This window comes from Equus asinus, chromosome 2, assembly GCF_041296235.1.
Source record: "Equus asinus isolate D_3611 breed Donkey chromosome 2, EquAss-T2T_v2, whole genome shotgun sequence".
Taxonomy (NCBI): Eukaryota; Metazoa; Chordata; class Mammalia; order Perissodactyla; family Equidae; genus Equus; species Equus asinus.
In genome coordinates, this window is record NC_091791.1 from 176,729,571 (window position 1) to 176,745,103 (window position 15,533).

Sequence of the window (15,533 nt, forward strand, 5' to 3'; positions counted from 1 at the left end):
ATGATGCCTGCAACTCATTTTCAAATGGATAAGCAAATCAATCAATCAGCCATAAAATACGGTAAAATGTTGACAGTTGAATGTAGGTAGTGGGTATGTGACTGATCATTTTACTATTCAGTTTTTCTGTATTTTTTTAAAGATCACAATAAAAAGGTGGAAAAATTATTTCAGATAATAGAAATAAAAAAAACATAAGATGGCTTTTTAACAAAAATCATTACTACTACTTATAGGAGTGACAGCTATCATCAAGAACATTACACAACAGAGAAGGCACCATATACATAAAACACGGACACTCTTGTTCACTAATATATCAAAAATAAATTTGATACTTTATAAATAAAACTCCAAGCTGAAAAGAAACAGGTAATTGGAATTGCACAGAAATACAGATAGAATGCCACAGATAATTAAACTAAAACATTCCAAACACACAGGTCACATTCGCCTGAACAAATGTCAATCTCCTACAGAGAAGCCAGTCAGCAAATATGGATCAGAAAATCAGATGGGAGGCATGGGGAAGGCCTTTCTTTCTTTCTTTCATTTTTGTCTCCCAGAGAATTTACTGGTATAAAATTACCTAGAGTATCAGATCATCATAATTATTATATAACTGAAAAGAGCCTCTTTAAAAGACAGTAGTCACAAACTGGTACCCCGTTGGCCACATCTGCCCTGCAGTGTATTGGGGGGGAAAATTAATCACTAACATTTAAACACAAGATTTTACATGAAAATCTGGGTCCAACTGCCCATTCAGCAACGAACGGCTGAATCTAAGGGGTATAGGGATGCTCCAGCAGGCCACAGTTGCCACCTGGCCTGCCTTATGCATTTACATTATCTGCCAACTTCAATGGGTATTTAAGTTTTCAACTCCTCCTCTTTCTTTTTTTTTTTATATTTTAAAGATTTTATTTATTTATTTTTCCTTTTTCTCCCCAAAACCCCCCAGTACGTAGTTGAATATTCTTCGTTGTGGGCCCTTCGAGTTGTGGCATGTGGGACGCTGCCTCAGCGTGGTTTGATGAGCAGTGCCATGTCCGCGTCCAGGATTCGAACCAACGAAACACTGGGCCGCCTGCAGCGGAGCGTGCGTACTCGGCCATGGGGCCAGCCCCCTCCTCCTCTTTCTTTATCTTAGCTGCGTCCTCTGGCTTGAGCCAATATTCTAGATTCTGACTGTGACGCTGCCCCAGATGCCAAAAGACAATTTTCACCCACGCACCCCAGCTGCCCGAGCCTGTGTGCTGCTTTAGCTATTGGGGCCGTCCCCTCCCAATCAGTCCTGCCTACCTGCCCAGCACCACCCAGGACCACCTGGCACTGACAATCTGCAAAGAAAAAAAAAAAAAAAAGCACCCATTAGATTATTTTCATAAATGTCAATTTTAAGGAACAAGAACAATATAAACAATGGCGCTAACAGATTCACTTTTATAGAGACAGCATCAATTTTAGTTTCTTGTTTAAAAAAATCCTTTCTTATATTATTGAAGTAAACTGACCAAAATATATATAATTAAGGATAAAGTTAATAAATATTAGAGAAATAATTTCTGGAAGAAATCTACTAAGTATACAGAAGGTGAAAAGCAAGTTTGCACTCAATGTCTACAATTGTGTGAGGAAAAAAAATAACCTCAGTAACAAAGAGAAAATTTCTTGTACCCAGCAGGGCAAGCCAAAATCCTATCTTAAGAATCAAATTACCCTTTTTAGAGGTCATTAGGATTGCTGAAGAGACATTTTTTTCCTTAGGCAGCAGCAATATTGTGGTGTAAAATGATCTATCAAGAAGCAAAATAGCTAACACAATGCAATCATAAATAATTCAGTAAGAAGCCTGAGATCATAAGCAGAGCATAAAGTTATCTCCGATGCCCTCAATACGTTCCTCATACAAATTACTCCTAAAAGAAGCAGACAGTTCATACTGGCAATCCCACGCATAAAGCCCCAAGTCCAAATCGTGCCTATGATCTCCTCAGACGCACTACCAATGAGACAATGCATTTTGTAAGTAACAGATGTTCCTGCTCTCTCCTGAAGCTTCACTTTAGGAAGATGAATACAAATGCAGTCAATCTACCAAACGTTTTAACATAACCACAGCCCCGGGGCTACATATACCTGGAGAACGGCTTATTTTTCCTTTCGAATGTTTCTCTTTTCCATTTTTATGTTTCTGTTGAGATTGCAAAGTGATTAGTTTATTAAAAGTGAACATATATAGCAACACATTTTTCAAAGTAAAACTATGCTACTTAAAAAAAAAGACTTCATAAAACTGCTGCTCCAACTGTAATGGCAGCCATTATTTTTGACAGAAGCTAGTATTTATTGACCACTTACTATACTCTAGGCACCACTCTAAGTGCTTTACATTTATTTTCTTGAATAATTCACAAAACTGTTCATGGGGTAGCTATTTTTATTAGTTTTAGATTAAGACGAGGAAACTGAGGCACAGAGAAGCTTAAGTAGCTTTCCTAAGGTCATACAGAACCTAGTGGTTCACTTATGCAATCTGACTCTAGATTTATGACTTTAACCACTAGATCCAATGCTGCTCGTTTCATCCAGGTAAGACCCTCAAACACCCTGAAGGCAGCCATTCTTAAAAAGCTTGGAACTTGTACAGAATTCGTGGATAGTATGGAACTACATATCACTGCACTGTTTCCAACACAGAACACCAAGTTTCTGTTTTTATAAGTTTGAGAATCTCAGAATAAAAGATTTCTCAGGGTGTTTAATAAGGTTGGTGTGTAGTACAAATCTCCACGAATGCAATATAGTATGAAGTATTCATCACTGCCAGCACAATAGTACTTCCAGAGCTAAGTAAGCTGTCCCATGGAGAAACATTAACACGTACCTGTTATGATCCCTCATCCTCTATCTTTAAAAGGTACATGAGAATATCAGTTCCACTACCTTACAGCCAAATATTACACGTGCTTGCCCTAAGGCCAACAGTTGAGCTGAGTTTACAAAGGCCCTGAGATGCTTTTTAGACCATGCATTTCTGAGGCGCTGTTTACTTCCTTGGTAAGAAATGTCTGTACGTCGTGTACGACAGAGACTCCTGGTGACTCAGTCCTAATTTGCATCCCTGAAGCCTTCCTACTGAGAAAAGCAGCTCTGTGCACTGTCTACTAGACCTAAGCAGCTAAGGTACTGTCCAAACCATGCTTCTCAGTCGGGGGTAAGTTTGTGTGCCAACAGAAGAAACATGGAGCATACTATTGGAGGATCAAATTTTACTTCAAGGTTTCCTCTCTGATACGAATTTAAAACATTATTTTATATTAAAATATGCAGTTAATATGCAACAGAAGGTAAATAAAGTGTTTCAAGACAAAACATGAGACTTCAAAGAAATTCTGAGTATGACAATGCCTTTCTAGACTTCCTTTAACAAAGGCACTCTCCTCTGCTGGGAGACTACTACATTAAAGGAAAAGTTTAAGGACCACTAAGCCACTAATAAGTTGAACTATATGAACTGCCATTTTTATAGCTGAAAATGGCTAAATACTGGCAATTTCTTGTGATTAAATCTAAATATCACGCTCAGTCTTCGAAGATCTGGCATGGTACAGAAAAAGCTAATGTCTGCACTTTGCAGCGTCTTCTCAAGCCAGTGACTCTCTTAACCGAGAGTAACACATACGTATAAATATTGTTGACTGCTGACAGAAAGACGAACCAGCCGGGAGCCAAATTTCCAAGGTTTGCTAGAATAACTTACTCCAAAGCCATCTCCAAGAGCAGTTATCAATTTGTATTATCAACAAGGACCAACTTTCCACCTGAAAATGAGTTAACATCAAATTTATGTAGGCAAGGAAGTGTAAGCACCTTCAACAATTTAAATAATAACACAAAAGAATAAAACAGGCTACCGATTATGCCAGTCCTGATAGAAAGTATTAACATAAGTTTCTCTAACTAGGGTTTATAGATCTATTTTGATAGAGATGGGAACACACATTGAAATTTATGAGGAAAAAAGTCTTCTTAATCTTTCCGGTCATTTTAGTTTCTTAAAATGTTTTAATTTTGAGGATGGAAAATAAGAATAATCACAAATAAAGAGAGCACCAAACACAAAATAAGATAGGTTTGTTGGATTGATTTGTTAGTTTTTTCTTTCCAGAGCACGAAAAGACCAGTTTACAAAATGAACAAGCCACTGAACAGTAAATGGAACTAAATTCCAGAATGCATCAAGGTGGCTGAAGTTTTGAAATATGTCTCATACTTAAATTTCAATTACTTTTGACTGTCACTTCTCTAAAAAACATCATGACAGCTTCAAGTCAGCCTCCAGTCTTTACTTTCTCAGTTTTGTTCGAAAAGCATAAAGTAAGCCAAAAACAAAACAAAAAACTCTCAAGATCTCCCACGCTTCAGGAAACATACATAAATCTTAAAGTCTAAATCTTTCAAACAAAACAAAACAATAATTAACTTAAATCTAGAAAGGAGCTGGATCATTCTATCCTGACCTAAGATTCCCCTAGCCCTGTGATTTAGGCTTTGCAAAATTATAGGTTACAAAACAGGAACACACAAGATACACAGAGCATTAAGTCTTGCTTCAGATGTTGCCTAAGGAAAGCTGCCCCTGGCAGGGAGAAAATGAGGCCTCTTCGTTACTGTACTTTAAATATCCCTAGGCACAGTCTAAAGTTGGTTTGCTGACACACTTAACCACGATACTGCACTGGCTTTAGCGTAAAACGGACAATGAAGCAAATCATTTATAATCTTAGAATTATTTAATACAGTTTTATCTTGATTTTAAAATCTTGTCTGTATTGATTCCATCTTTGAATCTGACATATCTTGCTTCTTTCTTTCTACCACAAACTATTTTAAAATTCAGCTAAAAAAATCACTTCCTTCAGAAAGCCTTTCATGATTAATCCCCCTATTGTACTGTCTCCTCTTGGCTTAGCACTTTTTCCATTATTATATTTATGCTTTTAAAATAATGTTTGGCTTCTCCAGCCATCACTTAGATTGTGTCATTCTTGGGGTATTTTTCCAAATCATGATTAAAAAATCTTAAGATTATTAGACTAGTAAGTATCATTATGGGTAATGTTCTCTTTTCTAGTCTCCAAATTTCTAGTGGTTTAAAAACTTTTAAAATGAAACCCTCAAAAACCAATCAGCAAACTAAGCTTCTGCCCAATTTCTAACTTCTAAAATTCACAACAGTGTTTGTCAGCATCATCTTGGTAACATCACAAATGGGGGCGCCCATGTATAGTCTGATGTTCACGGCTATGCCTTTCACTGTCCCCACAGACGACCAAATCATAAAATGACAATGGGAGCTTTTAGTCACCGAGCCAGGAACTTTTTAGGGGCCTAATTTATATCACCTCTAATCATCACAAAGAAAAAAGTAAGGAAGGTATTATTGGTCCCAATTTTATAGATGAAAAAACTACAAAGATGCCAGTAAACAGTAGAATAGGATGAACTCGGGTCTCTGGCAACAAAGCTCATTCTCTTTCCTCAGTGCTAGGAAGCCTTTCCAAGCAGGGAGGGGAGACTGTGTTTTTGACATTAAGATGAAGGAAGGGATAAAACGTGCAGAACAAAGACGGTAGGGGGTGGGAGGGGAAGAGCATTACTTTATATTTGGGCTTTTTCTCTACCCATTTCTCCCTACATCTTTCCGTAAATCACAAACTTGCCTTTATCTCACAACTCCTCCAAGGATAAGGATCAAACAACTAAAAAGGGAGTGCTAGACATGAAAAGATGCTCATCATCGCTGATCATCAGGGAAATGCAAATCAAAACTACACTAAGATATCACCTTACACCCGTTAGAATGACAAAAATATCTAAAACTAATAACAACAAATGTTGGAGAGGTTGCGGAGAAAAAGGAACCCTCATACACTGCTGGTGGGAATGCAAACTGGTGCAGCCACTATGGAAAACAGTATGGAGATTCCTCAAAAAATTAAAAACAGAACTACCATACAATCCAGCCATCCCACTACTGGGTATTTATCCAAAGAGCTTGAAGTCAGCAATCCCAAAAGTCCTATGCACCCCAATGTTTATTGCAGCACTGTTTACAATAGCTAAGACTTGGAAGCAACCTAAGTGTCCAGGAACAGACGAATGGATAAAGAAGATGTGGTACATATATACAATGGAATACTACTCAGCTGCAAAACAGAACAAAATCATTCCATTTGCAGTAACATGGATGGACCTTGAGAGAATTATGTTAAGTGAAATAAGCCAGCGAGAGAAGGATAATCTGTGTATGACTCCACTCATATGAGGAATTTAAAATTATGGACTAAGCACAGTTTAGTGGATACCAGGGGAAAGGTGGAGTGGTGGGGGCACAAAGGGTGAAGTGGTGCACCTACAACATGACTGACAAACATTAATGTACAACTGAAATTTCACAAGATTGTAACCTATCAATAACTCAATTAAAAAATAAAAAAATTAAAAAAAGCAGGAAAAAAAATAAATAAAAAAAATAAAAAGGGAGTACTGGAGGGCCAGCCCACTGGCATAGTGGTTAAGTTCGCAGCACTCCTTTTCGGTGGCCCTGTGGTTCATGGGTTTGGATCCCAGGCAAGGACCTACACAGCACTCACCAACCCATGCTGTGACAGCGTTTGACATGCAAAGTAGAGGAAGGTTGGCACAGATGTTCACTCAGGGCCAATCTTCCTTAACAAAAAACAAAAGGACTGTTGAGAAGGCAGCGAAGAGAACAACACAGATGAGGTAGGTAAGGTAAACCACTGAAGGAAGCTAAGCATGTCAAGACAGTAGACCTATAACAATGTAGAGGAGCGATTCTCAACTCTGGCTGCTTTAAAAAAATACCAAAGACAAGCCTAAACCAACTGAACCAGAATCTCATTTAATCCTAATATCACCACCATACAATATGTATTAGCACTATTAATTTAAAATAAGAATACTGAGATTAGATAATACAGATGATTTTAATAGCTGACTGGTGTCCACTACGCTCTCATAATTCATCTGTTAAATTGGGTAAGAAAGATTATCTTGGTATAATTTTTAGATAAGCCCACAGCAACTGAAAATGCTTTAGAAAATAGCAGGAAAATGACAATGAAAGTCAAACTTATGATATTATCTGACATGAACTTAGTCTTCCTAATTCTCTATAGCAACCCTAAAAATAAATTAGTTATCATTACTTAGTACTTTAAAATGTTAAACAGTACTGATTTGATTTAAGCTCAATTAAGAATTTGCTTTACCTAAATGGCTCAAAATGACACGTACATTAAATCTAAATAAGATAAATACAGAAACTTTTATAGCCAATACTAAGATTTCAGAAAAGCTTATAGTTCTATAGTGACAGTACAAATGGTTTAAACTCTTTTGGAAAATATAATGTATTAGAAGTCATAAAAATATCAAAACCATCTGACAAAAGAATCCAGCTTTTGAAAATTCATGCTGATGGCAAACATCAGAATCGTTAAGTGCTGATTACAGCACTATAAAAGTGAAAACTGGAAACTTACAAGTCCAACATTACAGAAATGGTTAAAGTTTGACATATTCAAAGACTATTAGGCTTTCATTCAAAACTATAATTTTGCAAACCGCAAGTGCAGAAGTTTTACATGTTGAGAGAGCCCCACAGGTGAAGCAGTGTTTCCTTCCTAAAGAGTGCTTTGTAGAACAATAGTGCCAAAGAATGAGGAAAAGTGTTGTGTGTGGGGAAAGTTCCAAATACTTCTGGGAAATGCCTGGTTGCGGTCTTCTTTCCTACAGCACATCTCCACACGTGATATGGTCACGTGCACTATGCACCGCTAGGAGGGCCCATATACAGAGCACTGGATATTTCTCACCATGTTTTAACTATAGACCTCTCCCTCACTTCTACCTTTTCCTTTTTTTTCCTTGCTGCGAATCTTGTGCACTGGTGTTCTATAGAACACAACCTTTGTAATACTAATCATTGAAAACTACTCTAAGTCAAAAAATTAATTCCTTTTTTTAATACTATGATAGGATTTTTATTAGAAGGATATATAACAAGTCAATGTCACACTTCTACTTAAAAGTGACCATTTCTGATTAATATTTTGGATCAAATTATTTAACATTCAGAATTCTAAATATAAACAGAATCTTCTCTTAGCTATTCCTGTAATATAAATAAAGATAGTTTTAATTAACCTAGTGTATTTTAAGATTTATCAGTTCACATAAAAATCTGTGTTATTCATATTTTAAAGTTTCACATCACATCCTGTCCAAGCTAAAAATGGCGTGTTGCACCATAAATTTAAAAATTTGACTTTTGTAATTCTGAACACAAATTCCCATAAAATCAACTTAATCCATGTTTCTTAAGTCATAGCACAGAAGTCTAACTTGTAATGTGCTCCAGGCACAGCACTGATATCTTACTTTAATATATAATGAAAATACATTCAGTGTACCAAGATTCCAAGAATATTTCCTGCAAACTTGGAAGGAATGGGGAGAATACTGCTTCTTATCACTGCATAATACAAGTCAACAGGAGTGGCAGATACACACAGCTCCAAGAACCAACGGGAAGCACATCCTATAGAACAGACCAGTTAGGAATGGAATAGGCAAGAAACAAGAGTTACAGAGATGTGGAAATTTATAAGATGGTGGGATAAGAACAGGCCAGAAGTGGGGATACAATTTACTTTGCCTTTGTCTCCTGTTTTTCCTAAGTACTGTAGGTTACTGCTAGGGACTGGAAGAACGGCGGAAGCTGGTTCAATGAAGGAGACTGCAAATGGGGCCCCAACTGGAGTCTAGTGTTTCTGGCAATTCTCCTTCAAAATTACACAAGAGAAAGCCCCTGAAGGGTAAAAGGAAGTGTTGGGGGTGGGGAGAAGACTGAGCAGCAGGAACCAACTCTAATACGGCAGTGATAGGAAAAGGAACTACCTTTTTTTGAGCATTTACTTACTAGAAACTTTTACTATCTCATTTAATCTTCATAACATTGAAACTTAGATATTCTCATTGTACAGATGACAATGAGTTAAGAAATTTGTCCAAGGTCAAATTTGTCCAAGATGTGATTTAAGAGGAAAAAGAAAGAAGGTAGTGCTTACATGTGCCTAGTTTCAATGTCCATGCTCCTTCAACTACTTCACACAGCCTCTTCATACAGTCTCTAATCTCCATTACTGACAGCTACTGCCATAGCTGCCACCGAAGCTTCTAATCCTTATAACTTTGTCACTTTTTCTCATCACTTCGCTCTCCTCTTATGTCTCCAATACTTTGAGGCTTTTGTTAACGTGTGAGGTCTTCCAGAGACACCAGCTTCCAGAGGGCTCTTTCCAACCAGACAGTAAATCAATAAGTAATAACAGTGTTAGTTTAGGCTTTAGCTATTCCTGACAATTTTTATCACCATTCATTCCACAAACGAACTCTTCCATTTCTCCCGGGGAAGGGAGATCTCATTCGGACATTTGGGAGTGTCAGACAGCAGATTTTAAGGTAAGAGAATTTTTACCCTTCTATCTCCCACCTCTCTCATCTGAAAGTCACTGACTGAGCCATCTCACTACTTGGTACCTAGTTGAGAATCCAGTAACAAGAAGTGAAAAACAAACCAAGTTTTTTTTAAAAACAATATATAGCAATTGATTGTTTCAAAGATCATGATCCTTACTGACATAAGTGTCTTGGTCCCTCAAAGCCTATTCACTCTTAGTTTAGACATGACTAATAATCCAGTCATCTGGATTCTAGCTAGGGTGGAGTAGAGCGCCATGTTAAAAGTGAAGAAGCAAACTCACTGGGAGCAGGAAGAAGTCAGAGCAGGCAGCTAATAGTGATGGAAGTGACCAAAATACTATTTAATATAGATGTTTGAAAAAGCAGGGCAATACGGGGCTATTTAGTACAAGAGCAAAGTGCACAAGACGCCATTATTCCCCTGGCTTGGCAGGGTACAGAGGAGGCCAGGAATCCCTGCTCAATTTCCCCAAATTACTCTATCCTTGTGTTTGCTGCTTGTGCCATCTGCTACCTAGCACTTCCGAGTACAGCCATTAGACCCGCCTGCTTTAGAATCTCCTCCTTTTTCCTCTTCAACTCTAACTGTTCATGGCTTTTACATTGTGGTTAGTATTCACAGACTCACCCTTAATCCGCACTATGGTCTGGCATCTTGATTATTCTCATGGTTCCCACTTCTAAGTCACAACATAGCCCATGCAACACATGGCCTAGAATTTAGCTGTATTTCCTACCTTCTTGGGGCCCCACCTGAGGGCTTTCCTTAGCAGACACTGCTTCTCACTCCCTGCCAGATGCCCAGCCGGGCTCTTAACTTTGCAAGTGTAACTCCCTTGCACAATTCCATTATTATTCTGCCTTCTGGCTGCCACGGTCATGGTACACCCAAGTAACACAGTCAACAGACCATCCATTACCTCTAACCCCCAAGTAGATCTAGGGCAGCCCTCCGTAATCCAACTCATTGATATTTCTGCAGCAAAAGATAAACATATTTGCATGAGGTGGGATAAATAATGACTATGAGTAGCTTCAAACCAGTTCAGGTCATGTTTTGCTCCCATATGAGTTAAGAAAAACACTTTTCAGAGTCTTTTGGACTCCAGAATTAAGATTAAAGGATTTTGTACCTGTATATGTTTTTCTTCCTTTTTTTCCCCACTTTTCGGATTTCTCTCAAAATATTAAAAAAGAATTTTTTCTTGTGGTCTCAATGGGTACTCTCAATTTTCTGATAACTTTACTTAGATAAAAAACGTATTGAATAAAGAGGTATTATTCTGCATATATACACAAAAACATGCATATATTCAACATAGAAACCTACAAATACAACAGAAATGGAAATAGATAGATGCCACTGTAGAGTTATCCACAGAGAAGCATTATTGGGGCACTAAGTACAACTAAGTTCCTGAAAAAATACAGGGGCCCGCCTCGTGGTGTAGTGGTTAAGTTCACGTACTCCACGTGGGCAGCCTGGGGTTAGCAGGTTTGGATCTGGGCACAGACCCACACACCACTCATCAAGCCACGCTGTGGTGACAACCCACATACAAAATAGAGGAAAAGTGGCACAGATGTCAGCTCAGGGACAATCTTCCTCACCAAAAAAAAAAAAAAAAAAGTACATATATAAAACATTTTATTTAGTGAAATTAGAACCAAATGATGGTTTTAAGATTAGCAAAAGTATATGCACAGCTTCAAACATTTACAATTATCACCTCCTACAAGTTTTCCTTCTTTCCTGTCATAAAACTCGCTCAAATTTCTTAGGCAGGTAACATTAACAGAGTGCCTTAATATGGCTATATTATGCTTCTTTTTTTTTAGAAATAATTACCTTTTAAGTTGCCACTAGAGTAAAAAAAAAAAAAAAAAAAAGCCCTAGCATGATTCAGGATACACGCTTCAGTTTCAATGTGTTGGGTATCTGTTAAGAGAGTCTAATTTCTCCTCTGGGTCTTACTGTAAATATGTTTGATTTCATGTTCAGTTACACTTTCAGTAATTTTCTGTCTGATCTTTTGATCAATTGCTATGTCACTAGATTCATGTTAAAAAAATGTTCTGAGTAAAAATAACTGTTACTTGTGATAAACACCATGAAAGATTCATTAAAGAGTTTACCAAACTAAAAAACTTTTCCACACCAGATCTAAATTAAAACAAAAAATTATAAAGTTGTCAGAGAAACATAAAAATCCCTCCCTTTCTCTAGTCTTCCAAAAGGCTAGGATCACTGAAATAAAAAACTTTATACTAGGTAAATATAGCAGAACAGCCACGCCCCTCCTCCATCATTACACACCTAGAATCCAGAAGCATTTATGGGATCCTACGGTTTACCTGACGCAATAAAAAAAAAAAAGCAAGATTAAGAATTAAAACTGAACTTAACCTATTTCCTCCTACAAAAGATTTACTGATTAAGAGTTTAGAGTTCTCGTCCAGGGTTGGCAAATTTTTTCTGTAAAGGATCTGTAAACTACTTTAGGCTCTGTGGGCCATACGGTCTCCACCACAATTACTCATAACAACACATAAACCACCATAAACAACAGATAAACGAGTACGGTTGTGTTCCAGTAAAACTTTACCAAACCTGACCACAGGCTGGATTTGACCCACAGGCTGTCAATTACCAACCCCTATTCTAACCCAAAAAATTTAACACTAGAACTAGACAAGAATTCAATTAAACGATATAAACAAGTTTTTACTAGTTCCTTAAGCCTCAGTTAACTCATTTCTTAAGAGAAGATTAATAAGTTTCTGCAGTCTCCTCAAAAAGCAGAAGTGCTTTTTATATGAGGACTGTGGTCCCATAAAGGACTGTTGAAACCCATCAACTACACTATGGTTAATTAACGAAACACAGAAGACTCAATAAAGCTTTTCTTTTGTTCAACGCAGATGCCACTAAACTGGCTAACCAGCATCCAGAATGAAGTAAATTTAGAATATGTAGGGGCCAAACAAATCCAGAGTTTAATCCTTTACTTTATTCATAATTAAGAAAGCCTCACGAAGGATATAAACTGCCTCAATCTCCTTTTGAAATAAAGCTGGAAGGAAGGAAGACAGGTGCACTACCTAAAGACAAAAGTACTTAAATTTTTTCCTTAGAAAATGTGTTTACTATTTGTGTAATTTAAACAATTTTTAAGGTATTTTGGATTATATATTTTCTGTCACTAAAGTCAGATACAATGACAAAAAGAAAGGAAGAGAAAAGTAACCTAGGATCCATAAACAGTATTGGAGAAGCTTAAGCTAAAATTCAGGTCTCCCGAGTCTTCTCCTATACCACAGCTACCTATATAAACTAACAGCATTCGAAGACAGATCCAGCCTCCAGTACTTTTTCCAACTGTTACTATTCTTATATTATACATCTTGCCTGTTAGTCCATTTTATTAAACAAAAAAAAAATCAATGGTATTACAACGGAAGACAAAGATCAGCTTCAACGTCGATCTAAAGTCACTTTCTCAAAGACGCACTTTCGAAAACGTCTGGAAAATGAAACAGGACAATTCTGCTCTCCCCACCCATCTAACGTCCAGCTCTCAGGACACTTCCGCTTCCCTTACACTTCAAATAATCTCGCCAGAGTATTTTCTCCGAAAGTTCTGAACTGTACTGGCGGGCCCCTTTTCACCCCTCCTTTTAACGTCTCTAGGCTATGAGTTCCTTAAGGGCGCCGAACCTGCACATCAAACGTGCTGAATAAATGAATGCACATAAAAATAATGTATAATTATGACCTTTAATGAGGGAGCTCAAATCATTTGACTACTATCTGATTTGACAGTTACGAAAATCATCTTAACTTGCTAGAGGTATACATGCCTGTCATTAGTAAGCACCGTACAGCGCGTGATAAAGTTCCTAGAGACTCTACAACCGCATGAAATGACGCTGCGCGGGCCGAGAGCAGGGTCGGAAGGGAGGCTTCCCGGCACGAAGCGAAGGCCACCCCAGCAGAGGCTTCCTTGCCCCGCGAGGAGGACTGCAAGCAGCCCCGCACACAGAAGGCAGCCCCCACTCTCGCCCCTGCTCCCTCTGGAGACCCGCCCCGAGGCCGCACGCCGGCGTCCCGAGAGCCTCGCCCGCCGCCGGGATGGGGCCCCGCTCCCTGCTGACCGCGCGGCGGGCGCCGCAGGGCGGGTTTGGGCGCGGCGCGCCGGCGACGCGGGCTCCGACCTCCCGACCTTCCCCGCACGCCGGAGGCCCCGGGCTCCCGCCGGCGGGCGGAGTCCACGCCTACCTGTTGTGCCCCAGGGAGCGCAGACTTTCCCGGAGCCCAGGAGGAAGGCTGTCCGCACCGGGCAGCGGGCCGTCCCCGCGCGCCGGGTCAGCCCCTCCTCGCAGGGCCCCGACCCCTGGCCACGGCGCCTCAGCCCTCGACTCCTTCCCGCACCCAGGGCCAGCTACCTCCACCACTTCGCCGCCGCCACCACCCGGGAACGCCCAGCCGCTCAACTCCCGCCGCGGGCCCCGCTGCGGCGTCCCTCCCCGCCGGCAGGCAGCCTGGACACCGCCCCCTCGCGCCCGGAGCCGCCTCCACTCCCGGGAACCCCCGACTGCCCGACCTCAGGGGCGCCCCCCGCGGCTCGGCGCGCCTCCCAGTCCCGCCACGTTACCCGCTCCACAGCGCAGCAGGGCAGCGCCACAACTTGCCAGCGGCGGCGACTGCGAGGCAGGAGACGGGAGGGGTGTGCGCGGGGCGGGGCCGGAAAGCTCCGGGCGGTCGGCGCCGCCCGGGCTCGGATTGGAGGCGCGCCCTGCGCCGCGCCGCGGAGCCCAGGCCTCCCCAGCCGGCCACCGAGCCATCGAGCGCCCGCTCTGGCAGGCGTGACTGCTCCACCGCCGAAAGAGCGATGGAGGCGACCGCGGCCCAGATTGAACCCAGGGCTGCGGATCTGCAGTCCGAAGATTTTGGCCACAGCTATTTTTGTCTGTTTTTATCGCCACTTAGAATCCGTGGGGGCGGCATTGTGCATCTGAAGGCTAAGACACAACTGGAGCCTAGAGAAATTCAGGCAGGGAGTGGTGTGGGTGTAGACGGTGGAATGTTAGAGGTGGAAGGCGCCCTACAGAGCCTTGTAGTCTTAGCTCCTCGTTTTACAGCCTGAGACTCAGGCCTGATGTAAAGCGACTTGCTTAAGGTCACACACTGAGTCAATGGCGGAATTGGGACTAATAGCCTCTCGGTTCCAAGTTAAGTGCGTTTTTCCAGTATACTCAGTGTTTTCAAAGCAATTTTTCAACTATTTTGAAACAATCTCAAGCCTATAAAAACGTTGCTAGTACAAAGAATGTTTTTTTCCTGAACCACTTGAGCTTTAAGTTGCTGATACGATGCCACATTGTCCCTAAATACTTGCATATGTATTTCCTGCTAATAAGCACCTTCTACTACATAATTACAATATAACTATCAAAATCCACACATTTACATGATATATTTCATTTTACCAATTGTCTCAATAATGTTCTTTATGGTAAGAGGATTCAGTTCAGAATGAAGCATTGAATTTACTTATCACGTATCTTTAGTTGCCTTTGATCTGGAACACCTTCAGTCTTTCCTTGACTTTCACGTGCTTAACGCTTTTGAAGATTCCCCGCCAATTATTTTGTAGAATGGCCTTCACTTTGACTCTGTCTGCAGGTATCTTTGACGGGACTCTCACAGAAGTGATGCTGTTTTCTTCTCATTGCACCTGATCAGGTGGCACATAAATTTGTCTCATTATTGATTTTTTTTTAAATTAGGTAGTGTCTACCAGGCTTCTCCACTGTAAAGTTGCTTTTTTTATCATTTTGTAATTAAGTATTTTGTGGGGGAGATTCTTTGAAACTATGTAAATATCTTGTTTCTCATCAAACTTTCAATTAATTTATTTATATCAGTATGAATTCAGTTTCCTATTTTATTT

General features: G+C 40.1%; 1 protein-coding gene across 19 annotated transcripts in view; it reads right to left on the reverse strand.

Annotated features, from left to right (window-relative positions):
- Nucleotides 1-14,333, reverse strand: part of HEATR5A (HEAT repeat containing 5A) — a 99,657-nt gene extending 85,324 nt beyond the window's left edge. For 7 of the 19 annotated variants that reach the window (XR_011501537.1, XM_044765446.2, XM_044765444.2 and 4 more), the window contains exons 1-2: nucleotides 13,859-14,122; nucleotides 1,306-1,343 (exon numbers count right to left, since the gene is read on the reverse strand). The gene's annotated coding sequence lies outside the window, so the exon portion shown is untranslated. Of the gene's footprint in view, nucleotides 1-1,305; nucleotides 1,344-2,142; nucleotides 2,198-13,858; nucleotides 14,134-14,234 lie in introns of those variants that run through there. The other 12 variants (XM_070504200.1, XM_070504198.1, XM_044765440.2 and 9 more) reach the window with 9 other exon arrangements.
- Between the last annotated feature and the right edge of the window lie 1,200 nt (nucleotides 14,334-15,533).